This window comes from Pseudophryne corroboree, chromosome 2 (assembly GCF_028390025.1).
Source record: "Pseudophryne corroboree isolate aPseCor3 chromosome 2, aPseCor3.hap2, whole genome shotgun sequence".
NCBI lineage: Eukaryota > Metazoa > Chordata > Amphibia > Anura > Myobatrachidae > Pseudophryne > Pseudophryne corroboree.
The window spans coordinates 797,325,323-797,342,527 of record NC_086445.1 but is presented as its reverse complement, the minus strand read 5'-3'; the positions used below and the strand labels follow the sequence as shown (position 1 = coordinate 797,342,527).

Genomic DNA, 17,205 nt, shown 5'->3' with positions numbered 1-17,205 from the left:
CAGTATGTGATCCAGTTCCGTACTTTGTCTTCTGAGTTGAATTGGAATGAGGAGGCCTTGATCGCTGCCTTTTGGAATGGCCTCTCTGACAGGATTAAGGATGACTTCACGGTTTGGGATGTGCCACGAAATTGGATGAACTGATTTCTACTTGTAACAAACTGGACTTGCGGTATAGGGAACACTGGAGAAATCTAAGTTCGAACGTCCAAGTCTTCGTTTTCGGGTAGAACCTCGGCAAGATCCCTCTTTGTCTCCACCTGCTCCAGCAACTGAAGAGCCGAAGCAAATCGGTCGCTCTCGGCTTTCGGGAAAGAAGAGCATTCTCGTTGCCATCAGGGGAACCTCTGCGGCTCTTCAGATCACTTTGTGAAGTCCTGTAAACTCTGGCCGGAAAACTCCCGCTCCTAGCTTACTCCAGAGAGGTTAAGCTAGGAGTTACTTTAGAGTCACGTACTGGAAAGGAGCCAACTGTGCCCATTTATTTGGAAGTTCCATCTTCTGTCTTCTTTGTCTCAGCTTTATTAGAATCCAGAGCAGCTGGGAACTTAATTTCTTCCACCATCGTCCAGCAGTTTAAGATTCGGACTGTGCCCTTGAAACAGACAGTTTCCATTACGGCGGTGGATGGGAGTCAAATCCCTGAAGGCATAATCACCTTTCAAACTACTTATCTTAGAAAGAAAGTGGGCGTATAACACTCCGAATATATCTCCTTTCTCGTGATTCCCAAAGCCTATCATGACGTGATTCTCGGATTACCTTGGTTACAAAAATATAATCCAAAACTCTGTTGGCGTACTATGGAGATCCAATCGTGGGGAGAATCCTGCACTGATACTTGTTTGGCCTCAGTTAAACCACTTTGTTCGCTTCGTGTCTATGAAATACCCAGTTTACCAGTCTTACCGTGACGTCTTCAGCAAGCAAGAGGCAGATTCTTTACCACCTCACCGTGAATGAGATTGCCTGATTGATTTGATGCCAGGCAGGACTCCTCCCAGGGGTCAAATTTACCTGTTGTCAATCCCTGAGACTCAGGCTACGGCTGATTACATACAAGAGAATTTGGACAAAGGGTTTATTAGACTGTCGTCATCTCCTGCAGGGGCCAGATTCTTTTTTGTCAAGAAAAAAAAGATGATGGCCTGCGACCATGCATTGACTACTGCAGACTCAATGAGCTCACTATCAAAAATCGGTATCCACTTCCGCTGATCTCTGAATTGTTTGATTGAGTGAAGGGGGGCCACAGTTTTTACTAAACTTGATCTTCGAGGCGCTTATAACTTGATTAGAATACGTGCAGGGGATGAATGGAAAACGGCCTTTAATACTCGGGATGGGCATTACGAGTATCACGTAATGCTGTTTGGTCTCTGTAATGCTCCAGCGGTTTTCCAAAGTTATGTGAATGAACTTTTTTGGGATCTTCTCTATAAATGCTTGGTGGTATACTTAGATGATATGCTAATATTCTCCAAAGATCTATTCCATTTTTGGGTTTCATCATTTCCGGATCAGAGCTACGGATGGATTCTGACAAAGTTCAAGCTATTTGCGACTGGACAGCTCCCACGACTCTAAAAGGGATTCAACGCTTCCTTGGCTTTGCCAATTTCTACAGGAAATTTATTAAGAGTTACTCCTCCTTGGGCGCACCCATCACGGCCTTAACACATAAAGGAGTGGATCCCTCGAATTGGACTCCTGAAGCTGCTAAAGCCTTCCTCAGTTTGAAACAAGCCTTCACGTCTGCTCCCATTCTTCGTCAACCTGACCTTAATCATCCATTTCTCGTGGAGGTGGATGCTCCCACAGAGGCAGTTTGGGCTGTTTTATCCCAAGTTTACAAGGACAAGAAGGTCCATCCATGCGGTTATTATTCTCGAAGATTCCTGCATGCCGAACGAAACTACGCCATCGGGGAGCAGGAATTGCTTGCCATTAAGTTAGCATTAGAAGAATGGAGATATCTTTTAGAAGGAGCTCAACATCCCATCACAGTATACACGGATCATAAAAATCTTCTTTGTTTACAAACAGCTCAATGTGTCAATCCGCGGCAAGCAAGATTGGCTCTCTTTTTCACCTGGTTTAACTTCAAACTCACTTATTGCCCAGGAACTGTGAATAAGAAAGCTGATGCCCTCTCCCGCTCTTTCAATTCTTCTGAATCCAATGCGCTAAAAAGTGAACAAGCTATTGAAAGTCCAACATCTTTCTTAACAACTCAGATTTCTTCAGTTCCTGTACCCCTGCCTGGAAAAACATTTGTTGCCCCAAATCTCCGGAAACGGCTATTAACTTGGGCTCATGCTTTATCTTTTATGGGTCACCCTGGGGTCCGCAAGACTCTTGAATTCATTCAACGGTCCTACTGGTGGCCACATCTTAGAACTGATGTTCAAGAATTTATAGCCGCTTGTCCTAAATACGCCCAACACAAAAATCCCAAGGGCCCGCCACCTGGTCTGCTACATCCATTATCCATTCCAGAAAAGCCTTGGACCCATATCTCGATGGATTTTATAACTGAGTTACCCCCGTCGAAGGGACGAAATACCATCTGGGTAGTGATGGATAGATTTTTAAGAATGGCGCATTTCATTCCTCTAACAGGACTGCCCTCGGCCCCGGTACTTGCCAAATTATTCATCTCCGAGATCTTCAAGATGCATGGCCTTCCTTTAGAAATCGTTTTGGATCGGGGCACACAATTTGTGGCCTAATTGAATCATTCTTCAGCATATCATCCCCAGTCGGATGGACAAACAGAACGAGTCAATCAAGATCTTGAAACCTTCCTTCATTTATATATTTCCTCTTCACAAGATGATTGATTGGACTATCTTTCGCTAGCAGAATTCGCTCATAATAATCTCTTTCATTCATCTTCTGAATCCATGCCGTTCTCTGGGGGTCATTCCAAGTTGATCGCTCGCTGATGATTTTCGCAGCACAGTGATCAGGTAAAAAAAGGCAAAACTGCGCATGCATATGCACCGCAATGTGCAGGCACGTTGTACGAGTACAAAGTGGTTTGTTTCTGAGCGATAGATTTAACGAAGAATCCATTCGCACAGCCGATCGCAAGGAGACTGACAGGAAGAAAGTGTTTATAGGTGTCAACTGACCATTTTCTGGGAGTGGTTGGAAACACGCAGGCATGTCCAAGCGTTTGCAGGGCGGGTGTGTGAGGTCAATTCCGGACATGAACAGGCTGAAGTGATCGCAAGGGCTGAGTAAGTCAAGACCTACTCTGAAACTGCACAAAATGTGTTTGCAGAGCTCGGCTGCAAAGGCATTCGCACACTTGCAAAGCGAAAATACACTCCCCCGTGGGCGGCGACTATGCGTTTGCATGGCTGCTAAAAGTAGCAAGCGAGCGATCAACTCGGAATGAGGGCCAATGTCAACTATGGTTTCCATCCACGAGTACCAGAGTTTAAACCTCTTCCAACTCAGGAAGTGCCAGCAGCTGACTTAGTTCTCAAGCAACTTTCTAAGATTTGGACTCAAGTTTGCAAGTCTTTAGTTAAAACTTCCATACGTTATAAATCCTTCGCTGATAGAAGGCGAAAGGCATGCCCAGTTACAAGGTGAGGGACCAAGTCTGTATATCTACTCGCAATCTCAAGTTCAAGTACCCTCCCTGAAATTTGCGTCCAGGTACATTGGTCCTTTTCCTATAGAAAGCGTGCTTAATCCTGTGTCTTGTAAAGTGAAACTGCCGTCTTCCTTCAAGATACATAGTAACATAGTAACATAGTATCTAAGGTTGAAAAAAGACAATTGTCCATCGGGTTCAACCTATTTGTGGTCTCCTATGCACGATTATTTTGTTTAAAATTTTGACTGAAGTTGATGACTGCCGTTACGTTTTACCCCTCTTTTTTATAATAACCATAGTGTGTGACTATGCCCCGTAACCCTGGATATCCTTATCCATTAGGAATTTATCTAACCCATTCTTAAAGGTGTTGACTGAGTCGGCCATTACAACTCCCTCAGGCAGGGAATTCCAAACATGTATTGTCCTTACCGTAAAAAAGCCGTATTGTGGCGGAATCTCTTTACGCCGTATTGTGCGGAATCTCCTCTCCTCTAACCTGAGCGAGTGTCCACGAGTTCTCTGTGTTGATCTAACCAAAAACAGGTCCTGTGCAAGATCTGTATATTGTCCCCTTATATATTTGTAAAAGTTGATCATGTCCCCTCTTAATCTCCTCTTTTCCAGTGTAAACATGCCTAGTCTTGCAAGCCTTTCCTCGTATTCCAGCGTCTCCATACCCTTAATTAGTTTGGTCGCCCGCTTTTGAACCTTTTCTAGCTCCAGGATATCCTTTTTGTAGTAAGGTGCCCAGAATTGTACACTGTATTCAAGGTGTGGCCTCACAAGTGATTTATATAATGGGAGTATAATACTCTCGTCCCTACCATCAATTCCCCGTTTTATGCATGCTAATATCTTATTAGCCTTCTTTGCTGCAGTCCTACTTTGGGTACTACTGCTTAGTTTGCTATCTATGAGGACACCTAAGTCCTTTTCCAGTACAGAATCCCCTAATTTTACCCCATTTAGTAGGTAGGTGTTATTTTTGTTCTTGTTACCACAGTGCATTACCTTACACTTGTCTGTATTGAAGCGCATTCTCCATTTCGCTGCCCAAGCTTATAATTAAACTAAGTCATTCTGAAGCAACTCAGCATCCCCCTCCGCATTTATAACTTTACACAATTTGGTATCATCTGCAAAAATTGACACCATGCTCTCTAGACCTTCTGTTAGGTCGTTAATGAAAATATTGAACAATAGCGGTCCTAATACTGAGCCTTGCGGCACACCACTTAGCACTTCAGTCCAAGTTGAAAAAGATCCATTAACCACAACGCGCTGCTCCCTATTATCTAACCAGTTTTTGACCCAAGTGCATATTGTGCTTCCTAGCCCTGATTCTTGTAGCTTGTAGATAAGTCTCATGTGTGGTACAGTGTCGAACGCTTTGGCAAAATCTAAAAAGATTACATCTACGTCTTTACCCTGATCTAGGTTTGCGCTTACTGTTTCATAAAAGCCAAGTAAGTTGGTTTGACAGGATCTGTCCTTCATAAACCCATGTTGATTCCTTTAATGACCTTATTGACTTCAAGGAACTTCTGAATACTATCTGTTAGAATACCTTCCAATACTTTCCCCACTATAGATGTAAGACTAACTGGTGTATAATTACCTGGTTCAGCTTTACTTTTTGAATATAGGCACTACTTACGCTATACGGCAGTCTTTGGGAACCGTATCTGATATTACTGAATCCTTAAAGATCAAAAATAGCGGTTTTGCAAGTTCAGAGTGAAGCTCCATTAGAACCCTTGGGTGAATACCATCGGGACCTGGTGACTTATTAATCTTTAAATGTTTTAATCGGTCACAGACTACTTCCTCGCTTAAATAAGTATCTATTAGTGGGATATTCTCATTATTGAGATTATGTGTTAGTCCCTGAATTGGGTCCTCTCTAGTAAATACTGTTGAAAAAAAATTATTTAGTGTGTCCGCTATGTCATTATCATTTTTGCTTAAGACTCCCAACTTGTCTTTTAAAGGGCCTATACTCTCCTTCTTTAATCTCATGCTATTAATGTATTTAAATAATTATTTGGGATTCGCTTTGCTTTCCTTTGCTACTAGTTTTTCAGTTTCTACTTTAGCCGCTCTTATTTCCTTTTTGCATATTTTGTTACATTCCTTATAGTGCTGAAATGACTCTGCTTCCCCGTCAGATTTGTATTTTTTAAATGCTCGCCTTTTCTTGCCCATAAGTTCCTTTATCTTTTTGTTAAGCCACATCGGTTTATGATTTTTATTTCTTTTTTTGCTGCTTGTAGGAATAAATTTAAGTGTATTTTTAGCTAGCAGGAATTTTAGTACCTCCCATTCTCTGTAGTATTTTTTCCTAAAAACAAACCTTCCCATTCAATATCCCTGAAAAATACCCTCATCTTTTAAAAATTCGCTTTGCTAAAGTTTAGAGTCCTAGTTGAGCCAGTACAGGGCTGTTTATGGAAACTGATATTGAATGTGACCATATTGTGGTCGCTGTTTCCTATGGGTTCCCCTACTATAATACCTGATACCAAATCCCCATTGTTTGTTAATACCAGGTCTAAGATTGCATTGTACCTAGTTGGTTCCTCAATTAGTTGAACTAAGTAGTTATCATTAAGTGTGTTTAAAAACATATTGCCCCTAGCAGTATCACATGAATCATTTTTCCAGTTTATCTCTGGATAGTTAAAATCTCCCATCACTACTATGTCTTCTACTTCTGCTGCTCCTTCAATTTGCTTTAGTAACAATTCCTCATCAGATACGTTGATACCAGACGGCCTATAGTATACACCCAATACTAACTTTTTTATTCCTTTTTCCCCGCATGCAATTTCTACCCATAATGTCTCGACAGTGTCCACAGTCCCCTCCTGAATATCTTCCCAAATATCAGGTTTTAAAAAACGGCTTTACGTAAAGACACACCGCTCCACCCTTTTTATTTAGTCTGTCTCTCCTAAACAGTGTATAGCCCTCTAGATTGACTGTCCAATCATGAGATTCGTCCCACCAAGTTTCAGTAATGCCTATAATATCATAATGTTTGCTTGCTGCAAGTATTTCTAGTTCGCCCTTTTTACCAGTAATGCTTCTGGCATTTACATACATACAACTAAGATAAGTATTTTCCCTTGCGTTAGGGACATCTTTCACCTTATGTAGCAATGATGACCTGTAATCGTCATTGGTTAGTGCTTTGGTAAAATCTCTTTTAGTATCCATGTTAGTAACCTTACCGCCTGCTCTTACCCTCCCCCCAACTTCTCCCCATTTCGTTTACTACCGCTATCCCCACTATTCTCACTGCATTACCCGTAGTTTCTAGCTAAACCCTCCCCCAGGCTCCTAGTTTAAAATCTCCTCCAACCTTCTAACCATCCTTCCCCCCAGCAACGCTGCCCCCTCCTCAGTCAGGTGCAATCTGTCACGACAAAAGAGATGGCGCCTGACTGAGAAGTCCGCCCAGTGTTCCAGTAACACAAACCCCTCTTTCCTGCCCCAATCCCTAAGCCACACATTTACCTCCCTAATCTCCCTCTGCCTCCCTGGACTAGCGCGTGGCACGGGTAATAATTCCGAGAATATTACCTTAGATGTCCTTGCCTTAAGTTTCTTTCCTAAGTCCCTATAGTCTTTCTTAAGGACATCCCACCTTCCGCTAACTTTGTTGTTGGTGCCAACGTGCACCAAGACCGCCGGGTCTTTCCCAGCCCCTCCCAACAATCTATCTACCCGGTCCGCGATGTGCCGTACCCGAGCACCCGGGAGACAACAGACTGTACGGCGATCACGGTCCCGGTAGCAGATTGCCCTATCTGCCTTCCTGATGATAGAATCCACTACCACCACCATCTGACTAGGTACCTCACTATCTTTTATCCCAACCACGCCAGAGGGACCGCTCCTCTGGATGCTAGAGGGAGCAGTCTCCTCCGGCACCGTCATTTCTTCACTATCATCCTCCGATTCCTCGTCCAATCGGGCAAATTTGTTCGGGTTTGATAGTTCGGAGATGTCGAGCCTCCCCCTCTTTCTTTCTTCTAACTGTGACCCTACTGGCTACCTGATCATCATCCTCTTCTACCAGTGACCCCTCCCGCAACTCCTCCACCGTTCTGTCTAAACTACGCTCGAGATTGTGAATCTCCCTCAGTCGCGTAACGGTTTGCTCTAGATCAGTTACCTGGGCTTCCAGGGCAACCGTTCGCACACACCTCGTGCAGATGTAATCACACTGGGCTGGTAGCTCCAGGTGTGCATACATCTTGCACGACATGCACTGAGTGAGGTCCGCAATCACAGCCCCTCCCATATTGTTTGTAAGGTCTAACTCCCTGTTACTCTCAAAGAAAAAGCAGCAAAAATAAAAAGTAGAAGACAAACAATCTCACTTATACAATAATTAAGCTTGCTTATACTTATCTATCCTTGTGCGGTTCTTGGTCCTTCACTTTTATGCAGCCGTAGTACTCTCTCCTGCGGCACCGATACTCCTCTTAGCAGTTGCAGTTGTTCCAGCTCACTGCACCTCCTTTTCACTCGGCTTCCAGCTCCTGCTAAAAAAAAAAAAAAAATGCCCCTCACACACGCACAATCACAGCCCCTCTGCTACTCCAAGTAAGAGACCCTGTCACTCACTCACAAAGTCAGCCCCTTGCAGCCTCACCAGAACTTTAATGGTACTGCAAATATGTGTGTTCCTGATTGTGTATTATAAAACTCACCTTTTTCTGTATTCTAACTCACCTTTTGCTGTTACCAACTCACATACACTTACAAATCCAAGCAGCACTTTAAAGTACAAGCCCTTACAATGAGCAAGCTCCAATGAGTCTAATCACTGATTATATAGGTTCAGCCAGCTGCTTTAGTCAGCCCCTCCGTCTCCTGATTACTCACACATGATTCAACCCCCTCCCTCTGGCTTTTCACCTCACACTTTTTTTCCCCCTCCACAAAAAAAAATCAGTACAGATACAAAAAAAAAACCCCCAGTATAGATACAAACAATCAGATTCAGATTAACTTTCTCTCACAATATTACTATCCTTATATGGATAGACAGAGAATAATCAGAACTCACCTTTTGCTGTTACCAACTCACGTACACTTACAAATCCAAGCAGCACTTTAAAATACAAGCCCTTACAATGAGCCTTTCACATATCACTTCTGAAGCCTTTGATTCTCAACAAATTTCATACAGTCTTGCCCAAACCTCCTAAAATTCGCAATTTACAACATGAAGAATTTGAGGTTAAAGAAATTCTAGACTCTCATCATCGTTATGGACGTCTTCAATATCTTCTCGACTGGACCCGAGGAGAGGTCTTGGGTTTTCGCTGAGGATGTCCATGCTCCTAGGTTAATTCAGAACTTTCACTCCAAAAATCCTAACAAAGCTCAAAGGTGTTCGGAGACCACCCTCAGAGGGAGGTGTACTGTCACACGGCGGGTGCTTACCTCCGCGGGTCCCGGGATCCATCCTCTGCCAGTGCGGCTGCCTGCGGTGCTCTGTGGCTGCACGGGGACGCGGCTGGGTCAGCGACGGGAGTGACGGCTTCCGGAGGCTGGAGGGAGGACCTAGTGGCCTGCAGCTTTCTGGCGTGTCTGCAGTGCTGGGAGTGGCCATGTTGGAGACCAAGGGCAGCACCAATGAGCGTGATGGGTGAGTGTTGGCCAATCCTGTTTTCCTGCTGCCTATAAATAGGCTGGGATTATAATATTCTGTGCCAGTGCTTTGTTGTGATTACTCTTTGCCTTAGCTCTGTGCTCCCGCAGTTTGTTCTGTGCATCTCTTGTTAATTGGTCCCGTCAGGCTCTCTGAGTTCTCAGCCGACTCTCGCTGCACAATGCTTGCCAGCTCTCCAGTGCGCGGTCATGGTCAACCTCTTTCCCACCGGTGCCTTCGGATTCCGCAGGATTCTCGCGGTGGTTCGCCAACTTCAGCCTGTGATCTTCATTCCCGTCTTTGCATCATCCTGGAACCAGTCTTCACAGTTCTTCATTCACGTCTTCGCATCATCCTGCAACCAGTCTTCACAGTTCTTCATTCACGTCTTTGCATCATCCAGCAACCAGTCTTCACTGTTCTTCATTCACGTCCTCGCATCATCCAGCAACCAGTCTTCACAATTCCACATTCATGTTTTCACATCATCCTGCTAACAGTCTTCACAGTTCTTCAGCCTCGCCTCCGCATCACTCAACAATTCAACTTCACAGTTCTTCAGTCTCGTCTTTATATCAACCGAAGTATATTTCTCACAGTTCTTTAATCACGGCCTTGTATCATTCAGTGACTTCATTCCCTGCAGTTTCCCAATCCTGAACTAATTAGTCTCAGTCTTCCCACAGTCTCATTCTGATCTGTTATCCTTAATAAATATATGAAAAGGAATTATCTTCGTCCTCCTTGTTTCCTGCACTCAGGGGCATCTGCTCCCTCTGTTGAAACACAGCCTGTTCTGACACCTTATTTACACCATCAACATCAATTCACGCAAGAGAGAATTGCCTTGAAATAACTATAATAATCATAAATTTCTCATTCATTGGAAGAGCAGTGGTCACACGTGGAGCCTGCTGTGAACCACGCAGGTGCTGTTGTACATTATGTGGCTTAGCTGAATTTTTACTGAAATGTGTGTACAGTTTGGTGGTTTAGCAGAGTTAAGGCCCATACACATTTGTCGGGAAAATGAGCGACGTCGCTAATTTTTCCCCTTCCTGAGCGGCGCCGCTCATTTTCTCGGCATGTGTGTATGCCGCCAGCGACAATCGATGCGCAGCCCGGTGGGTCATCAACGATCGTCGCTGTCGGCAGTGCATGCATGGTCTTTCTGGACTGTCGTCCAGGAGCTGCATGCACGGCCGGCGGCTGCGCAACGTCACTGAGAGATATGAGCACCCCGGCCCGGGAGGGGAAAATCTAGACAACGTCGATCATAGAGCAACGTCGTCTCGTGTGTATGGACCTTTAGAATACACACTAATGGAATGTGATTGACCCAAGGACCAGTCCACTTTAGCTTAACCAGTTAGAGTGGTTTATTGAACAAGTGATAGCACAGCCATACTCACTGTTACACTGGTTGAATAGCATGAAGCGGAGCGAGGGTTCAGACAGATTACCAACCAGTGACTGTCTCTAGGATGCGGTAGCAGTGCAGGTGCTGAAACAGTGGTTTCACTCATACACAGTAACAAGATGACACCATACTTGCGCAGTAATAATAGTGGTGGTCATCTTGATAAGGGAATGAAGCATCATTCCCAGAGGAGACTACGCAGTAGTGCTCTACTATTCTAAAAAATCTATATATTAATTCTATAAGGTTCTTTATAGTGAGACCTACATATTTTGAGAGACCAGCTGGACGTAAAAATATGGTTAAGATATCAAAATAAAGGTCTTACCATGTAGATGTGCCAATCAAAAAGGATAATGAGATTGGGGCAATGGTTTGGGCGTTCTGGAGCGGAAAAGTTTCCATGTAAAGTCTATGGGAGACAAGCAATGTAAACATTAGCTCTCCTGCTAGATCCAAAATATCCACTTTATTTGTTTACCTAGTGAAAGGGATCATTGTCCTTATCTACATAAGGTGCTCAATTTAGTGTCAGACTTGGTGTGTGCGTGGTGTTCTATAAATACTTTATTGCATACTTACCCTTAATCATTTCTGTGGAAATTTTGTGCGGAGAACATAAGGGGTTGTTGCATACTTTGCCATGCATTCCACTGACTACAAGCGACAACACTTTCCTATTTACGAATCGACACAAGTTTTTCTTTTCTTTTCTTTTTTTTCCAACTTTTTCATACTTTACCATCAACGTGGACTACAATGGGAATAATAACCTATGCCAAGCACACAGTATCGGAGCGAGGCACCTTGCCCGAAGCATGGCGAGCAAAGCAAGCCATGCAAGGGAACGCAGTACAGTAATGTGGCTTTTTTTGTGGCAGAAAAGTGACAAAATATCCCCCCAAATAAATTTGTGTCAACCATTTCCATGTTGACCTTTTCACTCTGTCGACCTTTTGTAATGTCTACCTATTCCATGTTTACATTTTGACCCTGTCGACCTCTTGACCGTGTCAACCTAATGCATATTGACCATTAGTGGTCGACCTATTGACTATAGACCTTTTTAGTGTAGATCTAACGATCCACACCCCCTGCTACAACCAGCCTTCTCACATGGGGCCTGATTCAAACCTAATCGCTGCTGTGCCCATGGTGTTTTTGCACAGCAGGCAATCAGCTATTAACTGCACATGCGTATGCACCGCAATGTGCATGCACGTCTGCAAACAACAACAAGCATCACCGGTCAGCGACAGGCTGGTGCGAAAATTTTAATTGCACAGCCTTTTGTATGCTGATTGACAGGAGGAAGCTGTTTGTGGGTGGTAACTGAGTGTTTTCTGGGAGTGTCAGGGAAAATGCAGGCGTGCCCAAGTGTTTTCAGGGAGGGTGTGTGACGTCAGCTTCGGCCCAGATCAGCCCGTTCTGATCGCACTGTAGGAGTAAGTCCTGGGCTGTGCCGAGACTACACACACAGGGCAAATCATTCACTGATAAGTGAGGTGCGAACGTATTTGCAGCTGTCCGCTGACTGAGGGTATTTTAGCGGCTTGGCGTACACATGTGATCGCACACTTGCACGGCGAATATATACTCCCCTTGGGCAGCGACTATCTGATCACAAGGCTACAATTTTAGCAGCCTAGCGATAGTGATGAGCGGGTTTGGTTCCTCGGAAACCAAACCCACCCGAACTTCACCCATTTTACAATGGTCCGAGGCATACTCGGATTCTCCCGTATGGCTCGGTTAACCCGAGCGCGCCCGGACGTCATCATCCCGCTGTCAGATTCTCTTGAGATTCAGATTCTATATAAGCAGCCGCGCGTCGCCGCCATTTTCACTCGTGCATTGGAAATGTTAGGGAGAGGACGTGGCTGGCGTCCTCTCCGTTTATTGTTGAACTTGATTGATTGTGCTTTATTGCTTAATTGTGGGGAGGACTGGGGAGCAGCTGTATAATATAGGAGGAGTACAGTGCAGAGTTTTGCTGATCAGTGACCACCAGTTTTATCTGTTCTCTGCCTGAAAAAAACGCTCCTTATCTGTGCTCAGTGTGCTGCATATATCTGTGACCACCAGTATACCTTGTCTGCCTGAAAAACACTCCATATCTGTGCTCAGTGTGCTGCTTTATTGTGGGGACTGTGGACCACCAGTATAATATTATATAGGAGGAGTAGTACAGTGCAGAGTTTTGCTGACCAGTGACCACCAGTATACGTTGTCTGCCTGAAAAACACTCCATATCTGTGCTGCATTGTAGACAGTTATAGTAGGAGTACAGTGCATAATTTTGCTGACCACCAGTATATAATATATAGGAGTACGGTACAGAAGGCCACTGCTGTACCTACCTCTGTGTCGTCAAGTATACTATTCATCCATACCTGTGGTGCATTTCAGTTTTGCACAGTTTGCTGACCACCAGTATATAATATATAGCATTACGGTACAGTAGGCCACTGCTGTACCTACCTCTGTGTCGTCAAGTATACTATCCATCCATACCTGTGGTGCATTTCAGTTTTGCACAGTTTGCTGACCACCAGTATATAATATATAGCATTACGGTACAGTAGGCCACTGCTGTACCTACCTCTGTGTCGTCAAGTATACTATCCATCCATACCTGTGGTGCATTTCAGTTTTGCACAGTTTGCTGACCACCAGTATATAATATATAGCATTACGGTACAGTAGGCCACTGCTGTACCTACCTCTGTGTCGTCAAGTATACTATCCATCAAAACCTGTGGTGCATTTCAGTTTTGCACAGTTTGCTGACCACCAGTATATAATATATAGCATTACGGTACAGTAGGCCCCTGCTGTACCTACCTCTGTGTCGTCAAGTATACTATCCATCCATACCTGTGGTGCATTTCATTTTTGCACAGTTTGCTGACCACCAGTATATAATATATAGCATTACGGTGCAGTAGGCCACTGCTGTACCTACCTCTGTGTCATCAAGTATACTATCCATCCATACCTGTGGTGCATTTCATTTTTGCACAGTTTGCTGACCACCAGTATATAATATATAGCATTACGGTACAGTAGGCCACTGCTGTACCTACCTCTGTGTCGTCAAGTATACTATCCATCCATACCTGTGGTGCATTTCAGTTTTGCACAGTTTGCTGACCACCAGTATATAATATATAGCAGTACGGTACAGTAGGCCACTGCTATACCTACCTCTGTGTCGTCAAGTATACTATCCATCCATACCTGTGGTGCATTTCATTTTTGCACAGTTTGCTGACCACCAGTATATAATATATAGCAGTACGGTACAGTAGGCCACTGCTGTACCTACCTCTGTGTCGTCAAGTATACTATCCATCCATACCTGTGGTGCATTTCAGTTTTGCACAGTTTGCTGACCACCGGTATATAATATATAGCATTACGGTACAGTAGGCCACTGCTGTACCTACCTCTGTGTCGTCAAGTATACTATCCATCCATACCTGTGGTGCATTTCATTTTTGCACAGTTTACTGACCACCAGTATATAATATATAGCATTACGGTACAGTAGGCCACTGCTGTACCTACCTCTGTGTCGTCAAGTATACTATCCATCCATACCTGTGGTGCATTTCAGTTTTGCACAGTTTGCTGACCACCAGTATATAATATATAGCAGTACGGTACAGTAGGCCACTGCTATACCTACCTCTGTGTCGTCAAGTATACTATCCATCCATACCTGTGGTGCATTTCATTTTTGCACAGTTTGCTGACCACCAGTATATAATATATAGCAGTATGGTACAGTAGGCCACTGCTGTACCTACCTCTGTGTCGTCAAGTATACTATCCATCCATACCTGTGGTGCATTTCAGTTTTGCACAGTTTGCTGACCATCGGTATATAATATATAGCATTACGGTACAGTAGGCCACTGCTGTACCTACCTCTGTGTCGTCAAGTATACTATCCATCCATACCTGTGGTGCATTTCATTTTTGCACAGTTTGCTGACCACCAGTATATAATATATAGCAGTATGGTACAGTAGGCCACTGCTGTACCTACCTCTGTGTCGTCAAGTATACTATCCATCCATACCTGTGGTGCATTTAATTTTTGCACAGTTTTCTGACCACCAGTATATAATATATAGCATTACGGTACAGTAGGCCACTGCTGTACCTACCTCTGTGTCGTCAAGTATACTATCCATCCATACCTGTGGTGCATTTCAGTTTTGCACAGTTTGCTGACCACCGGTATATAATATATAGCATTACGGTACAGTAGGCCACTGCTGTACCTACCTCTGTGTCGTCAAGTATACTATCCATCCATACCTGTGGTGCATTTCATTTTTGCACAGTTTGCTGACCACCAGTATATAATATATAGCAGTACGGTACAGTAGGCCACTGCTGTACCTACCTCTGTGTCGTCAAATATACTATCCATCCATACCTGTGGTGCATTTCAGTTGTGCGCAGTATATATAGTAGTAGGCCATTGCTATTGATACTGGCATATAATTCCACACATTCAAAAATGGAGAACAAAAATGTGGGAGGTTAAAATAGGGAAAGATTAAGATCCACTTCCACCTCGTGCTGAAGCTGCTGCCACTAGTCATGGCCGAGACGATGAAATGCCATCAACGTCGTCTGCCAAGGCCGATGCCCAATGTCATAGTAGAGAGCATGTAAAATCCAAAAAACAAAAGTTCAGTAAAATGACCCAAAAATCTAAATTGAAAGCGTCTGATGAGAAGCGTAAACTTGCCAATATGCCATTTACGACACGGAGTGGTAAGGAACGGCTAAGGCCCTGGCCTATGTTCATGGCTGGTGGTTCAGATTCACATGAGGATGGAAGCACTCATCCTCTCGCTAGAAAAATGAAAAGACTTAAGCTGGCAAAAGCACAACAAAGAACTGTGCGTTCTTCTAAATCACAAATCCCCAAGGAGAGTCCAATTGTGTCGGTTGCGATGCCTGACCTTCCCAACACTGCCCCCTGCAAGTGCTGGAAGGAGCACCCGCAGTCCAGTTCCTGATAATCAAATTGAAGATGTCACTGTTGAAGTACACCAGGATGAGGATATGGGTGTTGCTGGCGCTGGGGAGGAAATTGACAAGGAGGATTCTGATGGTGAGGTGGTTTGTTTAAGTCAGGCACCCGGGAAGACACCTGTTGTCCGTGGGACGAATATGGTCATTGACATGCCTGGTCAAAATACAAAAAAAATCAGCTCTTCGGTGTGGAATTATTTCAACACAAATGCGGACAACAGGTGTCAAGCCGTGTGTTGCCTTTGTCAAGCTGTAATAAGTAGGGGTAAGGACGTTAACCACCTAGGAACATCCTCCCTTATACGTCACCTGGACCGCATTCATCAGAAGTCAGTGACAAGTTCAAAAACTTTGGGTGACAGCGGAAGCAGTCCACTGACAACTAAATCCCTTCCTCTTGTAACCAAGCTCCTGCAAACCACACCACCAACTCCCTCAGTGTCAATTTCCTCCTTACCCAGGAAAGCCAATAGTCCTGCAAGACATGTCACTGTCAAGTCTGACGAGTCCTCTCCTGCCTGGGATTCCTCCGATGCATCCTTGAGTGTAACGCCTACTGCTGCTGGCGCTGCTGTTGTTGCTGCTGGGAGTCGATCGTCATCCCAGAGGGGAAGTCGGAAGACCACTTGTACTACTTCCAGTAAGCAATTGACTGTCCAACAGTCCTTTGCGAGGAAGATAAAATATCACAGCAGTCATCCTGCTGCAAAGCAGATAACTCAGGCCTTGGCAGCCTGGGCGGTGAGAAACGTGGTTCCGGTATCCACCGTTAATTCAGAGGCAACTAGAGACTTGATTGAGGTACTGTGTCTCCGGGACCAAATACCATCTAGGTTCCATTTCTCTAGGCAGGCGATACCGAAAATGTACACAGACCTCAGAAAAAGAGTCACCAGTGTCCTAAAAAATGCAGTTGTACCCAATGTCCACATAACCACGGACATGTGGACAAGTGGAGCAGGGCAGACTCAGGACTATATGACTGTGACAGCCCACTGGGTAGATGTATTGCCTCCCGCAGCAACAACAGCAGCGGTGGCACAAGTAGCAGCATCTCGCAAATGCCAACTCGTTCCTAGGCAGGCTACGCTTTGTATCACCGCTTTCCAGAAGAGGCACACAGCTGACAACCTCTTACGGAAACTGAGAAAGATCATCGCAGAATGGCTTACCCCAATTGGACTCTCCTGGGGATTTGTGACATCGGACAACGCCAGCAATATTGTGCGTGCATTACATCTGGGCAAATTCCAGCACGTCCCATGTTTTGCACATACATTGAATTTAGTGTGCAGAATTATTTAAAAAACGACAGAGGCGTGCAAGAGATGCTGTCGGTGGCCCGAAAAATTGCGGGCCACTTTCGGCATTCAGCCACCGCCTGCCGAAGACTGGAGCACCACCAAACATTCCTGAACCTGCCCTGCCATCATCTGAAGCAAG

The 17,205-nt window shown here is 44.5% G+C and overlaps 1 long non-coding RNA gene across 1 annotated transcript in view; it reads right to left on the bottom strand.

The window, feature by feature from the left end:
- The window catches only part of LOC135051263 (uncharacterized), an 86,065-nt gene that overhangs the window by 28,340 nt on the left and 40,520 nt on the right, over positions 1-17,205 (bottom strand). Inside the window, exon 3 of the long non-coding RNA XR_010242143.1 lies at positions 11,033-11,116. This is a non-coding gene — a long non-coding RNA (uncharacterized LOC135051263). The remainder of the gene's footprint in view (positions 1-11,032; positions 11,117-17,205) is intronic.